General features: G+C 40.9%; 1 long non-coding RNA gene across 1 annotated transcript; it reads left to right on the top strand.

The window, feature by feature from the left end:
* The first annotated feature begins 10,050 nt into the window (after window positions 1-10,050).
* On the top strand, window positions 10,051-11,078 carry LOC107820559 (uncharacterized). The gene is made up of 3 exons (XR_001655944.2): window positions 10,051-10,148; window positions 10,253-10,380; window positions 10,459-11,078. It is a non-coding gene; the product is annotated as an uncharacterized LOC107820559 (long non-coding RNA).
* Window positions 11,079-25,034: the final 13,956 nt, after the last annotated feature.

Genomic DNA, 25,034 nt, shown 5'->3' with positions numbered 1-25,034 from the left:
CATAACACATCATTCACATGATCATCAGCGGCGTCGATACCCCTCAGGGACCGGTGCTTAAACGCATTAAGACATCGATAGTGAGAGAAAAGTGATCTTGAACTCAATATTACACACCCATAGGAACTTTGTCCTTCAATGATGAAGATGCAGAAGGAGTCATACAACCCCATAACGATGCACTGGTAATATCCATACTCATGAATAAAACTAAAGTTAAGCGTGTGTTGATTGATCCAGGTAGCTCGGCCAACATCATCATATTAAAGGTCGTAGAACAACTCGGCCTGCAGGACCAGATCATACCCGCAACCCTGGTTCTAAAAAAATTCAATATGGCATGTGAAACCACCAAAGGCGAGATAATTCTACCGATAAATGTGGACGGGACCATCCAGGAAATGAAGTTCCATATGATCGAAGGCGACATAAGATACAACGCCCTTTTTGGAAGGTCATGGATCTATAACATAAGAGTTGTACCTTCGACCCTACACTAGGCCCTTAAATTTCCAACATCGAGAGGAGTCAAAATAGTGTACGGGGAACAACCAGCTGCAAGAGAAATATTCGCCGTCGAGGAAGCAAAACCAATATCCTCGCCTTCGCCAGTAAAGGGATCGGTCTCAGAAGGGGAACGAGATACCAAATAGCAATCGCAGACACCGGCTTTGACCCAGCCAAATAACCAGAAGATCGGAGAAGATGATTATCAGAGGATCCCTCGATCCTTCGCGGTTCCCGATGATTCCGATGCTACCAAATTAACGATTGCGGAATTGGAGCAAGTCACATTAATCGAGCACTGGCCCGAACGGAAGGTATACCTGAGAACGGGGTTGACCCCCGAACTCAGGAAGAAACTTATTTAATTTCTTATCGATAACATTGATTGCTTTGCCTGATCCCATTTAGATATAACAGGAATCCCACCGGACATAACGACACATTGGCTAAGCTTGGGCCCTAGGTTCAAACCCGTAAAGCAAAAGAGAAGACCCCAGTCCGAGGTAAAGTACGCATTCATAAAGGACGAGGTAACCAAACTTCTCAAGATAAGGTCCATTCGGGAGGTGAAATATCCCGAATGGTTAGCATGTAGTTGTAGTTCCTAAAAAAGGGGAACAGGCTTAGAATGTGAGTGGATTATAAGGATTTGAACAAAGCATGCCCCAAAGATTCCTTTCCGCTGCCCAACATCGATCGCATGATCGATGCCACGGTCGGCCACGAGATCCTTACTTTTCTCTATGCCTATTCCGGGTATAATCAAATCCAAATGAACCCGGAAGACCAGGAAAAGACTTCATTTGTCACTAAATATGGAACTTATTGTTATAATGTGATGCCCTTCGGGCTGAAATATATAGGAGCTACTTACCAACGCCTAGTAAATAAAATATTCGAAGAATAAATAGGTAAATCAATAGAAGTTTATATTGATGACATTCTAGTTAAGTCCATGCGCGCAGAGGACCATTTGACCCATTTACAGGAAACGTTCGAGATTTTGAGGAAATACAACATGAAGCTCACCCCCGAGAAATGTGCTTTCGGGGTCGGTTCGGGGAAGTTCTTCGGCTTCATGGTGTCAAATCGGGGAATCGAGATTAACCCCGATAAAATTAAGGCCATCGAATACATCACCATAGTGGACAGCGTGAAAGCCGTACATAGACTAACGAGACGGATTGCAGCCTTAGGCCGATTCATTTCGAGATCGTCAGATCGAAGTCACAAATTTTTCTCTCTACTCATAAAGAAAAATGATTTCGCTTGGACCCCGGAATGCCAACAGGCATTAGAAGAATTTAAACGATATCTATTGAGCCCACCATTACTTCATACTCCAAAAACAGACAAAAACTTTTACTTGTATGGCAGTGTCGGAAATCGCAGTAAGCGGTGTCCTAGTTTGAGAAGAGCAAGGTACGCAATTTCCTATTTATTATATAAGTCAGACCTTAGGAGAAGCAGAAACCAGATATCCGCACGTAGAAAAATTGGCACTTGCACTGATAAGCACCTCTAGAAAGTTAAGACCGCACTTTCAATGTCACCACATATGCGTATTAACCACTTACCCGCTTCGTAATATTTTGCACAAGCCCGAACTATCAGGCCTATTGACCAAATGGGCCATCGAACGCAGTGAGTACGATATCGAATATCAACCTCGTACGACCATCAAGTCTCAAATTTTAGCAGACTTCGTGGCCGATTTCATGCCAACCCTCGTACCCGAAGTCGAAAAAGAACTCTTATTGAAATCGGGTACGTCATCGAGGGTATGGACCCTTTTTACGGACAGGGCTTCGAACGTGAAGGCGTCCAGGCTAGGCATAGTTTTAAAGCCAGCCACAGGTAACACTATTAGGAAATCTATCAAAACTACCAGGTTGACTAACAACGAGGCCGAGTATAAGGCCATGATTGCAGGTTTCGAGCTAGCTAAAAGCCTGGGAGCAGAAGTCATTGAAGCCAAGTGTGACTCTTTGCTGATGGTAAATCAAGTAAACAAAACCTTCAAAGTTAGAGAAGATATAATGCAACGGTATTTGGACAAACTACATGTCACTTTACACCATTTCAAACAATGGACTTTATAGCATGTTCCACGAGAGCAAAACAGTGAGGCTGATGCACTTGCAAATTTGGGATCATCGGTCGAGAAAGGTGAGTTGAGCTCGGGGACTGTCGTTCAAATCTCGAGATCTGTGATCGAAGAAGATCATGTCGAGATAAATTCTACGAGCATAACCTGGGATTGGAGAAAGAATTATATTGAATTCTTTAAGAATGGAAAGCTCCCATCGGACCCTAAAGATTCAAGGTCCCTACGAACCAAAGTTGATCGATTCACGTTAGCTTCAGATGGAACGCTATATCGAAGGACATTCGATGAACCATTGGCAGTATGCTTAGGTCTAGGAGATACCGATTACATCCTACGTGAGGTGCACAAGGACACTTGTGGGAATCACTCTGGTGCCGATTCATTAGTCCGAAAAATAATTAGGACAGGGTATTATTGGATCGATATGGACAAAGATGCAAAAGCGTTTGTTCGAAAATGTGACAAATGTCAAAGGTTTGCACCAATGATCCATCAACCCGGAGAGCAACGTCACCTAGTCATATCCCCATGGCCATTCATGAAATGGGGAATGGATATCGTCGGCCCTCTACCATCGACACCGGGTAAAGGTAAATTCATTTTATTTATGACTGACTATTTCTCTAAATAGGTTGAAGAGCAAGCGTTCGAGAACGTAAGAGAGAAAGAGGTCATAGACTTTATTTGGGATCATATCGTATGTCGATTCGAGATACCTGCCGAAATAGTGTGTGACAATGGGAAATAATTTGTCGGCAGCAAAGTGACAAAATTCTTCGAAGACCACAAAATAAGAAGGATACTATCAACACCGTATCACCCCAGTGGGAACGGACAAGCTGAATCAACGAAAGAGGTCATAGACTTTATCTGGAATCATATCGTATGCCGATTCGGGATACCCGCCGAAATAGTGTATGACAATGGGAAACAATTTGTTGGCAGCAAAATAAGAAGGATATTATTAACACCGTATCACCTCAGTGGGAACGGACAGGCTGAATCAATGAACAAAACTATCATTCAAAACCTAAATAAGAGGTTGAACGACGCTAAAGGAAAATGGAGAGAAATCCTACCCGAAGTCCTTTGGGCATATAACAACATCAAAATCTAGTGCGGGGGCAACCCCGTTCTCCTTAGTATATGGCTCTGAAGCCTTGATACCAGTCGAAGTCAGCAAACCCAGTTTCAGATTTCGATATTCGACAGAAGAATCAAATAACAAGGCTATGAACACTAGCCTCGAATTATCAGACGAAAAGCAAGAAGGTGCTCTCGTCCAATTGGCCACACAAAAGCAACGAATCAAAAGATACTATAATCGAAGAACCAAGCTTCCCATTTTAAACTCGGGGATTTAGTGCTAAGGAAAGTCACCCTCAGTACCCGAAATCCAAACGAAGGAAAACTAGGACCGAACTGGGAAAGACCATATCAGGTTCTCGAAAAAGTCGGAAAGGGATCATACAAGCTCGACATTATAAACGGAAAATAACTATCAAGCAATTGGAATGTGTCGCATCTAAAATGATACTACTGCTAAGGTACGACCCTCCCATATTCGTTTACATTTCAAAACTAACCCCTGCAGAAGTCCAATCAGGATCTAAGATGGATCCTTTAATATGAAGCCTTAGGTCTGAAAGCATGTGTTGCACTCTTTTTCCCTTAGACCGGTTTTATCTCAAATGGGTTTTTTGGCAAGTTTTTTAATGAGGCAACCAATGATCGTGATGTACTTGGAAACAATTTGATAGTATCTGAGGCCTCTTTACAATCGACCTCGAATACTGGGGGGGGGGGGAATTAGCCCTCAAATATATCAAGTGTTGATGCAAGAAAGTTACTTCGCAACAACGGGTTACCAATAGGAAAAGTTGTAAGAGGCTAAGAGCCAAATGGGCAAAATGAACCATGCTCATGTATTTGGCCCGATCCCTGACGCAAAACATGAACGCATGTATAATGACTTGCAAACAAAGTTCTCCTCTTTACCAATATCTTATATCCAATAAAAATTCCTCTATTTTGAGATTTATAATGCAAACAGAATTAAGATAAATCTTCGAGTCCGAGTAAGAACTCACTCGACTCTTACGCCTACGAGCTACATTATTTCGAGTTCAAATCATTCACTCGACTACTAAGCCTACGGGCTACTTTTATTTTGAGTCCGAACAAGCACTCACTCGACCATTGCGCCTATGGGATACATTATTTCGAGTTCGAATCATTCACTCGACTACTAATCCTACGGGTTACTTTTATTTCGAGTTCGAGCAAGCACTCACTCAATCATTACGACTATGGGTTGCATTATTTCGAGTTCGAATCATTCACTCGACTACTAAGCCTACGGGCTACTTTTATTTTGAGTTCGAGCAAGTACTCACTAGACCATTACGCCTATGGGTTGCAGAATTTCGAGTTCGAATTGTTCACTCGACTACTAAGCCTACGTGCTACTTTTATTTCGAGTTCGAGCAAGCACTCACTCGACCATTGCTCCTACGGGCTACATTATTTCGAGTTTGAATCATTCACTCGACTATTAAGCCTACGGGCTACTTTTATTTCGAGTTCGAGCAAGCACTCACTCGACCATTACGCCCATGGGTTGTATTATTTCGAGTTCGAATCGTTCACTCGACTACTAAGCCTACGGGCTACTTTTATTTCGAGTTCGATCAAGCACTCACTCGACCATTACGCCTATGGGTTACATTATTTCGAGTTCGAATCATTCACTCGACTACTAAGCCTACGGGCTACTTTTATTTCGAGTTCGAGCAAGCACTCACTCGGCCATTACGCCCATGGGTTGCATTATTTCGAGTTCGAATCATTCACTCGACTACTAAGCCTGCGGGCTACTTTTATTTCGAGTTCGAGCAAGCACTCACTCGACCATTGCACCTAAGGGCTACATTATTTCAAGTTCGAATCATTCACTCGACTACTAAGCCTACGGGCTACTTTTATTTCGAGTTCGAGCAAGCACTCACTCGACCATTACGCCCATGGGTTGAATTATTTCGAGTTCGAATCGTTCAAGCCTACGGGCTACTCTTATTTTGAGTTCAAGCAAGCACTCACTCTACCATTACGCCTAAGCGCTACATTATTTCGAGTTCGAATCGTTCACTCGACTACTAAGCCTACGGGCTACTTTTATTTCGAGTTCGAGCAAGCACTCACTCGACCATTACACCTATGGGTTGCATTATTTTGAGTTCGAATCATTCACTCGACTGCTAAGCCTATGGGCCACTCTTATTTCGAGTTCGAGCAAGCACTAACTCGACCATTACACCTATGGGCCACATTACTTCGAGTTCGAAATATTCACTTGACTACTAAGCCTACGGGCCACTTTTATTTCGAGTTCAACAAGCACTCACTCGACCATTACGCAAATGGGCTATATTTCCTCGATCTCGAATCACTAACTCAACTAATAAGCCTAAGGGCTACATCACTTCAAGTTTGAGTAAGCCTGTGTTCGGACAATCACTCAACTCGACCACTAAGTATACGAGCTACCTTATTCCAAAGTTTGAGTAAGCTCTCGCTCGGTTATAGAGGCTACGAAGTCCAAATTTGATTAAGTTGATTAAATCCTTGCAAAAATATTCATAAGGCATGAATAAAATCTTTACAAGACAGGAAACAAAACAGAAGCTAGTCGGCAAAAAAGGGGATATTTTTATATACAATTATTTACATGATTGATTACAACGTAAAGCTTCCTGGTTATCCCCAGGAGCTGTCTCTTCTCTATCGGGCTCCCTCCCATTCTCGACCCATTCTTGGGTCCGCTCTTACTCCCAGCGTCATCATCATTGTCATCATTATCGTCATCAGAAACCAAGGCTTCAGCGTCAGCTTTGAGTTCTTTGGCCCTTTTTATCTTTTCAGCGAGGTCGAAACATCGAGCATAGATCTCCTCGAGGGTCTCCCTCCTAGATCGACACTTAGCAAGTTCAGCGACCCAATGTGCTCGAGTATCGGCGGTCTCGGCTACCTCTCTTGCTTGGACCGGGGCAGCTTCAGCATCGGCCTGATAGATGGCCACGAGTGCATCTGCATCGACCTTTGCCTTTTCGGCGTCAAATTCAGCCCTGGCAAGTACATAGGCCAACCGAGCCTCGAGCTCCTCTATTATTCTTGCTTGAACCGAGCTTTTCTCCTTCATTTTTTGAAGTTGGTTTTCGGCCGATGATAGTTGGGCTCGAGCAGTTTCTTTCTCTGCAGCGAAGCGGTCCATTCCCTCTTTCCACTTCAAAGACTCCGCTCTTATCACATCGACTTCTTCACGGAGTTTTCCGATCATCTCGATTTTCTGCTGCTGTTGTGAGACCGAAAAATTAGCCATCGTTCTGGTATCAAGCCCATAGGATTTAAAAATCATTATTACCTTCTCAGATAGATCGATTTGATCTTGGTGAGCCCTGGCCAAATTAGCTTGGAGGTCTTTTATTTCCTCTCCCCTTTGGCCCAAAAGGAGTTTTAAGTAGCTCCTCTCCTCCGTAACCAGTTGAAGTTCGGCCTCGTATCGACGTAGCTCGGTTCGGGACCAAAAATGCGATTCTCGATGAATTGTCGCAGCCTGCAAAGAAAGAAGAAACGAAGTCAGAAAAAGCAAACTTAAAGGTAACGCCATATGATTTAAGGCCTACCTGGTTCAAAGCTTGTTGTACTCCGTGAAAACGATCTAATGCGTCACTTGTACCGGCAGTGTCTTCGACGCCAATAAACAGGTCACGAAAAGGATCTTCTCCATCATGAGGCATATCTAATTCGAAGGCCCCCAAAACTTGGGCTTCCCGAATCGCACCTGCGGAAAAATCAAGGAAGATGGGCGAGCCTTCGATTGCTACTGCCCCAAATGAGTCATCTAGGGCATTCTCTTCGGTTCGAAAAGATTTAGGAAGAGTCCCTTCAGACATATCCCCCACCCGTCGGCTTCGATAAGAAGTATCTTCGATCTCCAGCAGCTCGGGGACTCTGCCTGAATCTCTCTCCGATATATCCTCAGTTCGAGGCGGAGCCTTGTGAACCACCATCGATCCAGTTGCATGTGGAATGTCGGTGGTCTTCTTTGTTCGGGCTGCCAGCGTAGACCCATCGTTCTCTTTTTCTTCTTCTTTTTCTTCATCCCTGAAATGCAGAACTGATTCTACGGTCAAAGGAATGACATTCTTGTTCGGCTTACGAGTCATCCTCTTCTTCGGTTTTTGATCTTCAAGGACGAGGGCTCTTTTCCTCTTATTATCTTTCACCGGCTTTGGGACAGAGGCCGAAGCCTCTTCCTAGATGGATGAGGGCCTCAAAACTGCATCCTTGCCTACACCTGCATACGAAAAATTTTATCGAAGTGTGTGAAAAGCATCTTATTCGAATTACCAAAAGATATGAGAGAGGTGATCACCGTAATATTTGGCCTCCCATCGGCCCTTTGACAAGTGGTCCCATGAGCGCTCGGCATATGAGGAGGTCGAAACCAGATCACGTACCCAGTTCTTGAGATCGGGCACTGCGCTAGGCATCCAGGGAACCGCTGCATCACAAAATGGGAATATTGGTGAGAAAAGAAATGAAGGAACAAAATAATAGGAGATAACAGCAAAATTACACTCACGCTTCATGTTCCATTCCTCGGGAAAAGACATCTTTTCGGTGGGGATCAAGTCCGAAGTCCTCACTCGAACGAACCGGCCCATCCAGCCTCGATCCTTATCCTCATCTATACCCAACAGAGCCTTGGTAGCTCGACGTTGGAGTTTTATTAATCCTCCTCTAAAAAGGTGAGGGCGGTATAATCGAACAAGATGATCGAGGGTGAAAGGCATCCCCTCGATTTTACTCACAAAATATCATATCAAAATAACGATCCGCCAAAAGGAAGGATGTATCTGGCCTAGGTTTATTAGGTATTTACAACAAAAATCTATGATAACAGGGTCGAGGGGACCTAACATGAAAGGGTAAGTATACACGCTTAAAAACCCTCTCACGTGAGTAGTAATATCCTCTTCGGGAGACGGCACTACCACCTCTTTGTTCTCCCAATTACAATCTTTTTTTATCCGCTCGATGTGCTCCCGAGTTATCGAACAAATATATCTCGATACGGGCTCACATCGGCCAGGAACCGGCGAACCTTTATCGAGTTTGAAATTGGAGGTAAGAACACACGTCGCCGAAACACACTCCTCAGGACGAGGATCCATCGGTGTTTTATCGGCAGCGGATTGGGAAGAAGAAGCTTTTTCTTTTGGGGGGATGGTTTTGGATGTCTTCACCATTTTGGATTTAAAAAAGGTGACGAAGATTTGGTAATTTGGAAGAAGAATTTTTCAAAGAGAAATCACTGATTTGCGAATAAACTCAGAGAATACGAAAAAGAAATTGGGATATTTGGAAGACTAAAGATGTAAAAGTGATAAATGATAAAAGAAAGGGTTATTTATAGGTTTATGCAATGGCGGTTCAGTATCAGCGATGGCCGACCACCGTCTGACATGCATTAAATACCTTGAAAGACTAAATCGACGGGACAGCTATCATGTGCGTCATGGTCGATCCCGATGTAAATGTCAACTTATAATCCGATCGAGCCGTTGAAAAATCATATCGTTTCTCAAGATATTCTTCCTAAGAAACGAAGCGACTATCTGTATACGGTCGAAATAGATTTCGGCATTCGTACGATTGATCAAGTTTGAAACATAATCGATCAAAGCGAGACTTCGAGACGGGTTTCGAAGATGGTACAAACAAGCTTCGAGTCCGAGGGGCCGATCAATGTCGAGCTTGATATCGTTATCGAGCCCGAATTCAAATCGAACTATGATACAAAGTAAAGTTATCAAGCTTGTGATCCAGAGACCGACCAACATTGACCCCGAATCAATTCAAGGGTCCGAGTCAGAATCGAGCTCAAGCCAAGATCGAGAGCTCGAGTCAAGACCAAAAACTCGAGTCAATATCGAGCTTATAGACAAGAGTCGTTGCAATCCCACTAGAGGAAAGAATCTTGGCAGGAATTGTGAAAAAGCTGATTTATCATGAGTCTCCCACTATATATTTTTAATTATATCTAAAGTAAGATTCATCTACTATAAAGGGCATGGTTATCATTTCTGTAAGGGGTAGTTGTTTTTACTTACATTGTAATTCGAGCACCATATTCTCTTATAGTGAAAAGTTGTTCTTCCAAGCTTCTAAAATTGATTCCATTTGTTTAGTCTTATAATTCATCTTCTTGGCAACCTTATCTATTTTGCATTCTTTGTAATCCCTACTTGATATTTCTATCTATCCTTACGTTTTGTATTAAGTTGCGTCACGTATTCTTAGAACTACGTACAAATTCAACTCTATCCGTTTTTCGGGTAAACATACTTATTAACTTTAAATCCCTCTTCATTAGATGTGCTTGCAATTGTTGTCAACTGCTTAACGCCAAGATATGTTTGCTAAGTCTGCAGAAAAGATTGAAGGAACTCATCGCCCTTGATACTCGGTAGGTCTATTAGCCAAGTCATAAGCTTTTCAGACATTTCTGTATACTTATTATCTAATTATATAAAAAAGTACTATAAATATTTGTCGCTTCCATGTACACAGTAAGCAGACTTTCACATTCATAATATGGGAAGAAGCTATTATTGAAGATGAGGGAAAGAAACTCCTTAGGCAATTCCAAGAATATCCCATCATCCTTGCAAGACGTATTGGGGTGTCGAAATACAATGGTAAACTAAAATTAACAATACTTCATCTTATACAAAGAACCAATGTGATTTTGTAATTTCTTAATGTAATTTATGCAGGCACATCATTGACAACAAGGTTTAACACAACCATACAGATTAATCCACCTTATCAACAGTGTCTGCAACTAGGTAAATGGTATCACATTAGTGAGCACCTAATTTTTGAACATATTTAGATTTTTTTATTACTTTTAGTATTTAAATACTTTTTAAGTTTAATCTTGATATTTTAGCTTGTATCTCACCTTTTTATAGGTTTTATTTGATAAAATTGAAAATCACAAAAAAAAAAAAAAAAAGGATTTAAACACCTTAAGCCGCCACCCAACTCCCCAAACTCCAGCAGTAAACCAGCTTCCTTCACCACCAAAAATTCCAGTCGAACAACCTCCAAGACATCACTATTTCAGTCCAAAACCTAGCTCAAAAGTAGCCGAAAACAACCTCAAAATCAGCCAGAGTTCAGCTTCGTCGTTTTGGTTTAGTTCGAGTTTTCCGGCGAACTTCGAGGCTGTCGGAGAGGTGGTTCTGAGGTCGTTCGAGGCTCCAAGGTCGTTGGCAAATGTTCCGGTCAAGAGTTGTTTAATTTCCGAGTTGGTTGTAACTTAGGCTCAAATTCAATACAAAGGTCCGATATTTTAACTCCTTCATCTATTTCTTTTTCATCAACTACAATGATAGCTGCTACTTTGGTTCCTTCTCTTTGTTTACATGTTTTGATTTTAATTTTGCGTTTCTGTGTTGTTAGTTAGTTTCAATGCTTCATTATCTTAGCTATATTTGTTTTCCATAAAATGGGTCCATTGAATCACTGTAATTTTTGCTTATTCACTAATTTTGTGTATGAGATTGTGGTGTCATTAGTTTTGTTTAAGAAAATGTACAAAATATGGGATATTATTGGGTTGAATAATTTGTTTGGGCACGATTTGTTTCTAAGAAAATTGGGTTTTGGGCTATTAGAAAAAAAATGATTTTTGGGATTTGTGCCATATCGCCATGCCACAGACACCATTTGGCATATATTAATACCATGTGGAAGCTTACATAGGAGGAAAGCTAGTATTTGTGAGAAGATTCTAGAGAAGTATGAACATTTCCTTTGGAAGACCCTAGATGATTATGGATTTGCTAGGAAAGTCCTTGGAATCTTCTAGACTTGTAGAGAATACTAGAGAAAGCCCTTATCTTGTAAATATTAAGGACTTGTGTAACAATTAATATTTACATACTAGCCCCTAGGAGACTAGTATATAAAGGGGGCCATTCATTTGTAATTCATCAAGCAAACAATTCAAGTTCTCTCTAATACAAAGCTTCTTTTAACAATTCTCTTGTGTTCTTTCTACCATTCTCTTAGCGATCTTGAGTGTAGTAAGGCTGACTTGGCATAGCAAGAACGTGAGCAAATTGCCAAGTGTCGCACGTGTATTTAGTTAACGACTAAGGACGTGACAACGTGGTATCAGAGCAAAGGTTGCAACTAAGGGAATGGCGAACGACGGAGAAATTAATATTGCCAACACCCAAGCCAACGTCATCCAGGATGCTGCTGGCATGAGCGGCCCTAACAAAAAGAGAAATGCCACTAACAAGAGCCAGGAGGTGCCACATGAGATTGTTTCAAACGAAGGGCTTACATCCCAAGAACCATCTGCAACTTAGGCAAGCGAGGATGAAGTGGAGGTCCTGCCAGAGGACATCTCGCTCGGTAAAGAGTGGGTGAGGAAGATGAACGGGGGGACGGACGCCGTGGAGATCTTTGGCCAACGCTTGGGGAATGTGGAAGGCACCCTTAGCGTTCTTAAGGGGCACACTCTTAAAGAGATTGAGAGTATCCGAAATGACTTGGAGGGACGTACACAAACCGAGATGGAGCTAAGGAAAACCATCATTGCCTTAGAGTGCAGACTCATAGAGGATTTGAGTACTATCGATGCTATGAAGGCAAAGATAGAGTCACTCGAAGAGCATGTTAGTGCTGGCGTGACCGCGGTAGCCAGCAATATTGTGGTGATGAGGGAGGCCAAGATCGAGGCTCCCAAACCCCCGATGTTCAAAGGTGTTCGTGATGCACAAGAAGTGGAAAACTTCCTTTGGCACTTGGAGAAATACTTCAAGCACGGCAAAGTGAAGGACGACGAGGCCATGATCAACACTGCAGTGTTGTACCTCTCAGAGACTGCCATGCTATGGTGGAGAAGGAAGATGGCCGATGTGGATAAAGGTCTATGTACTATTCGCATGCGGGATCAGTTCAAAGCTGAGTTCAAGCGACAGTTCTTTCCAAAACAATGTCTTGTACGAGGCAAGGCGCAAGCATAGGGAGTTGAAGCAAACAGGGAGTATACGTGTCTATGTCAAGGAGTTCACTACTCTTATGCTTCAAATCCACAACCTGACCAATGATGACTTGTTGTTCTACTTTATGGACGGGTTGCAAAATTAGGCTAAGCAGGAGTTACAACGCCGGCAAGTCGCAAATATAGACCAAGCCATAGTGGAGGCCGAATCATTGATGGATTTTAGGCATGACAAGCACGACAAAGGGAAAGTCAAAGAATCAAAGTTTAACATTGTCAGAGGTGGGGGAGATCGTGGCAAAGGCAAGGAGATACAACAATAATACTACAAGACTCAAGATTCCAAAAAGTTAAGTAGCCGTTAGGGCTACGCTGAGAAGAAGGCGCAGGCCGAGAAGAAGGGATGTTACATATGCGGAGGGCCGCACAGCTTCAGGAATTGTCCCGACCTAAAGAGCCTTAGCGCCATGGTCCGTGAACGGAAGGAGCAGCTGCAAGGAGAGAGTTCGGGAACCGCAGAGTTAGGTATGATTGGATTATGCGGTGCTGTCACAAAGCAATATATCCAACCTACCGAGAATGGAAACCAGTACGTGGATCTCACCATCAACAACAAACCTTCTCGTGCAATAGTGGATACTGGAGCAACTCATAATTTTGTGACTGAGGCTGCCGCAAAAAGACTAGAATTGAAGCTTACTCCAACCAACTCCCGCGTCAAGACCATGAATGCCAAGGTACAAAATACTCGTGGGGTAGCTAATGGAGTTGGTATCAAATTGGGAACTTGGAAAGGTATGACAAACTTTACCGTAACCGCTATGGATATCTTTGACATCATTTTGGGACAAGAGTTCTTTAGACATTGTCATACTTTGATCGATCCCTACCTCCAACATATCTTTGTTATGGAGCGAGAAGGAGCTTGCATGGTACCTACAGTGTCTATGCCACACGGACAGAGCCAAGCACAACACTCAGCTATGTAGGTTGTCAGGGGGATCAAGAAAGGGGAGCCGACGTTCGTGGAAACCATCGCAAGTCTGGAGGAAGACTAGAGTTTTCAAGAGACACTACCACCTTGAATAGAGAAGTTGATTGAGGGAAACAAATATGTCATTCCCGAGGAGTTGCCTAAGCACTTTCCGCCTAGGCGAGAGGTGGATCACAAAATTGAGTTGGAGCCAGGGGTTAAGCCATCCGCATTTGCCCCATATCGTACGGCACCTAGCTAGAGGAGCTTAAGAAACAATTGAAAGAGCTGCTAGATGCTGGTCACATTCACCCATCAAAGGCACCTTTCGGCGCACCAGTATTGTTCTAGAAGAAGAAGGATGGATCACTACGCTTGTGCATAGACTACCGAGCACTTAGTAAGGTCACAGTGAAGAATAAGTACCTGATCCTGCTCATTGCTGACTTGTTCAATAGATTTGGGCAAGCCAAGTATTTTACCAAGGTGGATCTTCGCAAGGGCTACTACCAGGTTCGCATTATAGAGGGGGATGAGCCAAAGATAACATGTGTGACGAGATATGGAGCCTTTGAGTGGTTAGTGATGCCTTTCGGTGTAACCAATGCACCTGCCACATTTTGCACCCTTATGAATAAGATTTTTTATCCCTACCTTGATCAGTTTGTGGTAGTATACCTAGACGACATAGTCATCTACAGCAATACCTTGGAAAATCACATGAAGCACTTAAGGAAGGTTTTCCAAGTCTTGTGGGAGAACGAGCTATATATCAAGAGGGAGAAATGTGAGTTTGCACAATCAAAGGTGCACTTCTTAGGCCATGTTATTAGCAATGGCGAGATACGCATGGACGAGGGTAAGGTACGTGCTATCCAGGAGTGGGAGGCATATATAAAGGTAACTGAGTTGAGATCCTTCCTTGGCCTTGTTAACTACTATCGTCGGTTCATCTGTGGCTACTCAGCAAAGGCCGCACCATTGACTGAGTTGCTAAAGAAGAACAAGCCATGGGTTTGGACGGAGCATTGTCAAAGGGCGTTTGAAGACCTCAAGGCAGCTGTAACAGAGGAGCCAGTCTTGGCATTACCTGACTTTGCCAAGACATTTGAGGTGCATACCGATGCTTTGGATATTGCCATTGGAGGTGTCTTGATGCAGGATAAGCATCCCATAGCATTTGAGAGGCGCAAGTTAAATAAGACGGAGCAGCATTACACGGTGCAAGAGAAGGAGATGACCGCCATTGTGCATTGCCTTCGTACATGGCGACATTATTTACTCGGGTCGAGGTTCGTGGTCAAGACCGACAATGTAGCTACTAGCTACTTTCAAACACAAAAGAAGCTCACACCAAAATAGGCTAGGTGGCAGGATTTCTTGGCCGAATTTGATTTTGTGATGGAGTATAAGCCGGGCAAAGGTAACGTTGTAGCCGATGCCTTGAGCCGAAAGGCCGAGCTTGCTGCAATCACTTCAACAAGATGGGACATTCGTGAGGCTATAAAAGAAGGCGTGCATCATGATCCAACAGCCAAACAACTTATCGAGTTAGACAACCAGGGTAATACGAGACGTTTTTGGGTCGAAGATGGTCTACTGCTTACCACAGGTCGGCGGGTCTATGTGCCTAAGTTTGGAGACATTATACGGCGGATCATAAGGGAGAGTCATGACACAATGTTGGCTGGTCATCCAGGCCAACGTCGCACTAGGGCCTTGGTTGAGTCAGACTACTATTGGCCACGCATGCGAGATGACATAGAGTGTAATGTGCAGACTTGTCTTGTCTGTCAACAGGACAAGGTTGAGCAACAAAAACCCGGAGGACATTTGGAGCCACTACCAGTTGCAGAGCATCCATGGGAGAGCGTGACTATGGACTTTATCACTTGCCTACCGAAGTCCGACGGTTATGGTACTATTATAGTGGTCGTGGATAGATTTTCCAAATATGTCACTTTAATGCCCGCCTCACCAGGTTGCACTGCCAAGGAAGAAGCCAAGCTATTCTTTAAGAATGTGGTGAAGTATTGAGGCTTACCAAGGCATATTATCAGTGATCGAGACCCTCGTTTTACTGGGAACTTTTGGAGAGAATGATTCGACATACTTGGCACGGAACTGCACTTTTCCACTAGTTTTCACCCACAGACAGATGGACAAGCGGAACGGGTCAATGCCTTACTAGAATGCTACTTGAGGCATTATGTAAGCGCGCATCAGAAAGATTGGGCAAGGCTCCTAGACATCTCCTAATTCTCTTATAACTTGCAACGGAGTAAGTCCACGGGGCGTACACCATTTGAGCTAGCCACAGGCCAATAGCCACAAACTCCACATTCATTACCAGTTGCGTTCGAGGGAAAGAGTTTGGGGTCTTATCATATGTCCAAAGGATTGGAGGAGTAGCTTGACACTGCTAAGTCCTACTTGGATAAGGCAACTAAGAAGATGAAGAAGTTTGCAGATCGTAAGCGGCGTCCCACGGACTATAGAGTTGGGGACATGGTCATAGTGAAGTTTAACCCAAGACAGTTTAAGGCACTACGGGGCATGCATCAAAATTTGATTAGCAAATATGAGGGGCCATTTAAGATCGTCGCCAAGGTAGGCAAGATCTCATACAAGCTTGACATACCATCATATCTTAAGATCTACCTTGTCTTCCATGCCAGCATGCTTAAGACAAATCATGAAGACAAGGATGATCCAAGTAGGGGCCAATCAAGTCAAGCGCCTATTACTATCACCGCCTCGCAGAACCGGGAGATTGAGGCTATTACTAATTCTACTGGCGTAGATCTACTTGTTGTTAATAGATCGGTAAGGGTATTGTTCCGATAGATAACTCTTCTATAGAGTTCATTAATATCTGAGCTCATTAGTTTACCCCCATCTATCTGAATGATCGGTCTCAACTCAGGAGGAAGAACTGGTAATAGACACAAAACCATCCATTCTGGCTCTATATTTGTTCGAATAAAATGCTTAGCCAATTCCACGCGTCTAACCAAAAAGTCCTTTCTTCTTCCAACTTTTCGATCTTCCCAAAACAAGGGCAAAAAGCCACAACAATGTTCCTCGTCCATTGGAGGGGACAATCTCCTGAGAAGGCCACGTGGGAACGATATGAAGACTTATGGAAATTCAAAGATAAGATCTGAAAGTATATGCAGCAACATTGCGCCGCGGTCGTCGCTACATTAAGTGGGGGAGAGTGTGATGACCTGCCATGTCACCATGATACATAGGCACCATTTTGCATATATTAATATCATATGGAAGCTTACATAGGAGGAAAGCTAGTATTTGTGAGAAGATTCTAGAGAAGTATGAACATTTCCTTTGGAAGACCCTAGATGATTATGGATTTGCTAGGAAAGTCCTTGGAATCTTCTAGGCTTGTAGAGAATTCTAGAGAAAGCCCTTATCTTGTAAATATTAAGGACTTGTGTAACAATTAATATTTACACACTAGCCCCTAGTAGACTAGTATATAAAGGGGGCCATTCATTTGTAATTCATCAAGCAAGCAATTCAAGTTCTCTCTAATACAAAGCTTCCTTTAACAATTCTCTTATGTTATTTCTACCATTCTCTTAGCGATCTTGAGTGTAGTAAGGCTGACTTGGCATAGCAAGAATGCGAGCAAATTGTCAAGTGTCGCACACATACTTATTTAACGACTAAGGACGTGACATTTGTCTCTTATCTAACCCACTTTTCTATAAAATAATAAATTCAATTCTTCCACAAATAATTTCATAATTCATGATCTTACAACAATAATCACTAGTTTATGAAATAATCTTATGAATCATCATAGATTGCTTTAGGCGCGATTAATAATAAATGGTTATGGGTACGGTTCCCGTGGCATAGTCATGATACTTAACCCTCAATTCGAGTGTGTGTTTCACGTGACTCGACCATAATTTCAAATAATAATTAAAATCAATATGTTGTAGATTCAGGTACATTTTACATGACGCGATTCGCAATATGTACAAAAATAAACAAGTGTGCGATATCGCGACTTGTTCAAACGAATCCCATAAACACTAAAAGTGTTTAATTAATTAAAAGCGGTTAGAATGGTAAAAATGCCCAATAGGTTTTAAACATGTAATAAATTAGATAATTAGGCTAATTATTAATAGTTGAGATACCATGCTAAAACTACGGAACTTGGGAGTGCCTCATACCTTTTTTCGGGTTAATAAAATTCCTTACCCGGTCTTCTGCATTTCGCGGACTGTAAAACAAAGTCAAATGTCCTCGATTTGGGATTTAAAATAAACCGATGACTTAGGACATCATAAATTATTCTAAGTGGCGACTCTGATTAATTAAATAATCTCATTTCGAATAATATCACTTAAATTGAAAAAACTCCATATCCCTCGGGAAAAAGGAGGTGTGACAGCTCTGGTGACTCCGCTGGGGATATCAACCCAGAACTTCTGGTTCAGGGTTCAGAATTCGAGCTTAGAATAACTGCTATAGTTGGTTTTTGTTTATGATTTGATTTTTTTACTTGTTTGAGCCTAACGTGCTAAATGCCATTTTTTACCGCTTTGATATTGCTTGAACTGTATATAAACTGTTACGAAACCCTTCTTTTCTCTAAGTCTTCTAAATCTTCTGGGAATCGCACGCTGGTGTGGCTTTTTTTTTGTTAACGAGGATTGGATTAGTTACAAAGTCAGATGGACTTTTGGTTCCCGGTACGTTCCCCGGTACGTTGCCTCCCCTCGGTTCGAGTTGTCCGCTCGGGTAAGCCAGGTCTAGAACAACACACCCCAGGATTCAAACCTAGAATAACATAGCCTCATGCCGGACCCGAAGTTGAAACGTTTGTTTGCATCACGTGCATTTAACTTTGGGGACTCAACACAGGGGTTGGGTCCGTCTAGAACAAGTGTACCCGAATTAAAAAGACCATCCTGATGCATCTTACGTGCTACTTGCGCATTTGTTTGTTTCAGCTTGCATGTTGACTGGCTTCTAGAATGTAGAAAGAAAATAAAAAAATGAAAAAAATAGTAAGAGGTAGGTATTTGAAATCCTAAACTCTGCCGAAATTTTGAAGGAAAAAAAGAGAAGAAAATAAGCCAATGTTTTCAAAAAGTCATGTTTCCCTGTTCCGTCAAAACTGGCTGAACTACGCGGGTCTGATTCTCACCGGATGTGAGATACGTATGCAAACCTCATCGGTTCCGACCCACAATTTTCAAAAAATCCAAAAATATTTTCCATTACTTCCTTCTTTAGAAAGTCTTTCTTTTACACCCCAATTTTTAATAATACAAAAAATATTTTCTTTTAATTTCTTCTCAAAATTCAAAAATATTTTCATTCTTCTTTCGAAAATTGAAAAGAAAATTCAAGATTCAAAAATATTTTCTTTTTTTTTTAGAAGTATTTCTTTTATAAATTCAAAATAAAAGTCCAAAAATCCAAAAATATTTTCTTTCTTCTTTAGAAGTTTTTCTTTCGAAATTTCAAAAAAAAAGATTTCTTTCTTCTTTAGAAGTCTTTCTTTTCAAAAATTCTTTAAAAATCAAATAAATCGAAATCCAAAAAAAAATAAAAATTCTTTCTTCTTTATAAGTCTTTCTTTCGAAAATTAAAAAAAAAATCAAAATCCAAAAAAAAGAGTTAGTTTATTTATTTTATTCCTGATCTTCCAGAACTACGCAAGATCTTATTCATGTTCCCGCATGATACGTAGGCAACCCATATCAGGTTCGATAAATCACTATAAAAAATGATGATGATAATAATAAGGACCGAGGGAGTCCATTCTAATGTGTCTTTTGTTTTGAATTGTGAAGAAAGTTTCAGGTGGTCGGTTTGTGGTAAGCTGCAACACATCCATAATTCACAAGGTCCAAGAGAAAAATGCAAATGACAAATGGTCAAGAGACTCGGGGTCAGAGGGTTCAACAAGAGTCTACTATGGTTGAGAAAAATAGAATACTGAAACAGCAAATGACTGAAATGTGTCAAGCATGGGCCAATAGCAAAGGGCCGTCCTTTTCTATTCATGGTTTCCCAGAGTTCACATCCATCTCGACGACTACCACTCCAGCCTCATTGTTTGATCAATTTTATCCATTTGGGTTTAGTTTTTATCCCAACTGTACGACTATAGCTGGAACTTTTGTTGTGCGCTCCCAAAGTATGCCATTGACAACCAATCAGACAAACACTACTGTTATGCCCGTCTTTTCACTGTCCCACAGCTAACAGTGGTATAGAAGAAAACTCATGAGTCATAATTTGCTACCCAGCAAGAACAGTACCACTCTCCTGAGTACCACTCATACCTATTTGACCTTCCTGCAAAGATTGAGAAGCCTGCCTGAAAGACGACACGGGAAAAAATGACCCAAAAAATGAAAAGCTTAGAACAACAGTTGAAAAACATATAACACGGACCTACTCGAGGCCTCAAATCACGCATAACAACATCAAAACGATAAATCGCACCTCAAATCAAACTTAATGAACTTTCGAACTTTCAACTTCTAAAATCTCGTGCCGAAACATATCAAATCAACTTGAAATGAATTCAAATTTTGCATACAAATTCCAAATGACATAACGAAGCTATTCTAATTTTCAGAACTACAATTTGAATCTGATATCCTCAAAGTCAACTCTCGGTCAAACTTATGAACTTTTCAAACCTTCAAATTTCTAACTTTAAAGCTTCAATCATGAAAGTCATTCTTCCAAATCAATTTCGAATTACCTAAAAAACCAAAATTGTTGATACACATAAGTCGTAATACATCGCACGGATCTACTCATGCCCTCAAACAACCGAGCGAAGTGCAAATACTCAAAACGACCGGTTGGGTCGTTATGCGTGTTTTGATGGTCGTAGTGGTTCCGTACTGTGATTTGGGACTTGAACGTATATCCGTAATCAAATTCAGAGGTCTCTAGCTCTAGTTATCGCAATTTGTTGAAAATTTGAAGTTTAAAGATTTAAAGAATTTATAAATTTGATCGAAGCTTGACTTTGTTGCTACCGGGTCCGGATTTTAGTTTTGAAACTTGGTATATGTTCTTTAATGTATTTTTGAGTTGTCTGCAAATTTTGGTGCAAAACGAAGTTGATTTGACGTGATTTAGACGTCTAGTTGTTAAAACAAAAGTTCTTAAATTCTATTAAAAATTTCATTCATTTTGGTGTTTGATTCGTAGTTCTAGATGTTATTTTGGTGTTTTGATCACGTGAGCAAGTACGTATGATATTTTTGGAATTGTGTGCATGTTTGGTTTGGAGCCACGACGGCTCGGGTGAATTTCGGACTTGGTAGAATAGCTGATGTCTTTTTGCTTCTGGTGTTCTGTTGCAGATCTCACATTTGCGAGATCTGGCTCGCATTTGCGAGTTAAAAGTTTGCATTTGCGAGTTAAAAGTTCGCATTTGCGAACTTGCTCTTTTCCACTTTTGCGAATGTAGAGTCGCATTTACGACTCAGCATTCCTCGCATTCTTCACATTTGCGAAGAAGTGGTCCGTATTTGCAAAGGCTTGGGGTTTGTATTTGCGACCAAAATCATCGCATTTGCGATGACTGTATTTCTTAGAGGATTTCGCATTTGTGAGCGAACAAAATATCTCAATTGCGACATCCTCAGCTAGGTAAAAACTGAGTTTCACTGGATTTTCCTCATTCTTTTAAATTTTCAACCCTAAAAATCGCCAAGGCGATTTTTTCAAGAGCTTTTCTTTCTCAATTTATTTGTAAGTGACTTTAACCTACTTTCTTTCAATTACCCACTATATTTCATAAGATTTCAACCTTAAATCTAGCATTTTCATGGTAGAAATTGGGAATTTGGGTAGAATTAGGGATATTTGTAAAATTAAAATTTAGACCTCAAATTAGGGTCGAATTTCGAAACAAATTATATAATCGGGCTCGGGGTGAACGGGTAATCGAGTTTTGATCCGAATTTTGGGTTTTGACCAAGCGGGTCTAGGGTTGAATTTTGTTGACCTTTTCAATAATGACCTAAATTGAACTTCTTTCATTCGTGGGTAGTTCCTAAGGCTTATTTTGAATTGTTTGGTTAAAAATTTGCTAGATTTGGTTGGTTTGGAGGCTTGTTCGAAAGGCAAGGCCATGGTTGGACTTTGAGTCGATTGCGGAGCGAGGTAAGTATCATGGTTAACCTTGACTTGAGAGATTAGGACGAGTTTGCCTATTTGCTACGTGTTTAAATATGTGGGTACAATGTATATGTGAGGTGACGAGTACCTATACATTTTTGTTGGGTTAAAACATGCGGGTCGGACTTGTTTCCTTGTAAGTTATTGCCTTCTTTGATTATGACATATATGCTTAGACTAGTTTATTACTTAATTGATAATGTTTTTCGCATTTATGAACTATTTGTGATGGTTGTGTATTCTTGGAAGTTGAGGTTTGGTATTTTGAGACCGTTATTGACGTGAGATTTATTCTTGCTTATTCTTATATTCATTACTACATGGTAAGGGAGAGTGTTAAAGTACGAAGGGTGATATCGTGCCATTTATTGCTTCATTTATTGATTAATACATGTTGAGGAAGAGAGTTCAAGCATGAAGGGTGATGTCGTGTCGTATTTATCGTTTCATGGAGAGATTGAACTGAAAAGCACGAAGGGTGATGCCATGTCGTTATTATTATTTCATGGTGAGGTTGAAAATAAAAGCATGAAGGGTGATGCATTGCCATTATTATTATTTCATGGTGAGGTTGAGAGTAAAAGCACGATGGGTGATGACGTGCCATCTTTATTCATTATGTTTATCCGTTTTCATTGGTTGATGGTTTATTTGACTGTCTCATGTTGTCATTGCCTGTTGTAGTTAATGTATCTTATACCCCCCGGTTCGCATGTCCCCTCCCAATCGTACGTGTTAATCTCTATTTGTTGTTATGTTGCACATATATCTTCATTTGTGCAGGTTTAATTACGTGGGTGTCCTATCATAACCTCGTCACTACCTCGTCGAGGTTAGGCTCGATACTTACGGAGTACGTTGGGTCGGTTGTACTCATACTACACTTTGCATTTCTTGTATAGATTTTTGTACTGGTCCCAGCTGTATGTGAGGCGCATCAACTCGGATTAGCACATTTGGAGACTCAAGATAAATCTGCTGGCGTCCGCAGACTTTGAAGTCCCCTTCCTCTTTCCTCATTTACTTGTAGAACCTCTAGGAGCTCGAAACAATACTAAAGATATTTACATGTTCAATTTTATATGAATTAGACAACCCAAAACTAATTATACTAATAGGATTTCTAAAAGTAATCATGTAGGATTTATAAAGGTCTCTGAAAGCATGGTTCTTGCCTCCCTCCCCCCTTTGAGCTCGTCCATTCATTGGGTGATCCATTGCTCTCACGTTCGAGTGTTTGCTCGTCGTTCTAGCGCACTAGCCTTAGCTAGACTCCTGCTTCAAGTGCTAATTTGAATTTCTTAGTTGAAGGAGTGAGAATAGTGCTATTCTCCGACCAGATCTTGGTGTGAACCAGGAGCTTGCCATTGTGGAGAGAGAATGGATATGCCAATTACTACTTTGCGTATCTGATATGTGCTTCGGAGTATTGGAATGCTAATCAGAGGCGGGCGACGGTAGAAGGAGGTAAGAGCCGGGTTAGGCGCTCCAGCAGCTCTAGGAGTTCCCGTTCTCGTTTTTCTTGATCTTCCAAGCTTGAAGCTCGCCTGCTTTGAGAGAGGAGAGACAGCCATTTGATGCATGACAATGGAGAAAAGTACTATATGCTTTATGTTTCCTATGCAGCTACTACAACTAATAAGCTATGGAGAAAGGCTGAGATCCTACAACTAATAGGATTATAATGCTAATATTTATAATTGCGATTATATTTTTTTTTATTATGAGTTATTATGCTTAATATTATAAGGTTATTTTTATAAATCGATATTTTATTCATGCTTTTATGATAATATAGATTATTTATAATTTGATCCTAAATCAAGATATATTTTAGGAAAATAGTCTCGCGCCAAATTTTTAAAGCACGTTAGACAAGATTTTTTTATCGATCGCAAGAATTTTAAAGGCTAAAGCATGTTAAACGAAATTTTAAAGCACATAATAATTATGGTATTCGTCATGATTTTGCCACTAAATTCTAATTATCACCAGAATTTCAGCTACAATACTAAAAAAAAATCTGATGATCCTTCCGAATAAAATCTTGACAATCACCATAATTTTGTCTAGTGTACTTTAAAATTATGGCGCTTAAGGAAAATCTCGCCCGACTTATTTTAAAATTCTGTTATAGAGCTTTTTCCTACAAATTTTATTAGTTGAACCAAAAACTTAGTGGCGGCACAAAAGCATCTTATTCGTATCATTCTCCCTAAATGTTGAGGATTCTTGAATCTTGATACCAATTGGCATATACCATTTGACTGCCCAATCAAATGGCAACGGCCCATGAAGTAAAAACAAACCAATTTCAAGCAAACAAACCTACAACTCCAAAAAGTAAAAATAGCACCGGCTAGCCAGTTTTCGGACTGGTCATTCAAAAATAATCAGTGTTTGTAAAGTCATTGAAAAATAACTAATATTTTATTGCAACACGGAAGTTCCAGCATAATTACTGGAGATTGGTGCACTCGTGTATGAACTTCCAACATATTATGCTGGAACTCCAACACGCGAAAAGTTTCAGCATAATATACTGGAGATTGAAGCACCTATGTATGAACTTCCAGCATATTATGTTGGACCGGTATATTATACTAGAACTCCAGTATATTGTGCTGGAAGTCCAGTATATTATATTGGAACTTCAAATAATATACTAGAGTTTCAGTATACTTATGCTGGAACTCCAGTATAATCCAGTATACTTATGCTGGAACTCCAGTATATTATATTGGAGTATTTTCCGGATTTTGAACAGTGTTTCGTTCAGATTTATCTTTACATAAAAAGTGGCTAAATTTTGATTACTTTTAAAACTGTGGCTATTTTTGAATGATCACTTGTAAATCTAGCTATTTTTGAATTTCTCCCCTCCAAAAAATCTTGTTATGCAGATCACCGTCAGGCCCACAACCCAAAAGTTTTAAAAAGGGCTTTTTCATTTTTAGCCCCGACCCAAAGAATTAACCCAAATAGTCGACCACCTAATTTTTTAAACTAAAAATAGCCAGCAGATGTATAATATGCGTATAACTGTGTATAATTAATATATAACCTATGTATACTGACTAGAAAAAGTAAATAATGAATGTGGCCGGCTATTTGTATAACAATCCCAAATAATTACAAGCGATAACCCAAATATACAAAAG

The sequence above is a fragment of the Nicotiana tabacum genome, chromosome 4, assembly GCF_000715075.1.
Source record: "Nicotiana tabacum cultivar K326 chromosome 4, ASM71507v2, whole genome shotgun sequence".
Lineage (NCBI taxonomy): Eukaryota > Viridiplantae > Streptophyta > Magnoliopsida > Solanales > Solanaceae > Nicotiana > Nicotiana tabacum.
The sequence above is the reverse complement of the archived record's forward strand: the minus strand, read 5'-3'. Positions and strand labels throughout refer to the sequence as shown.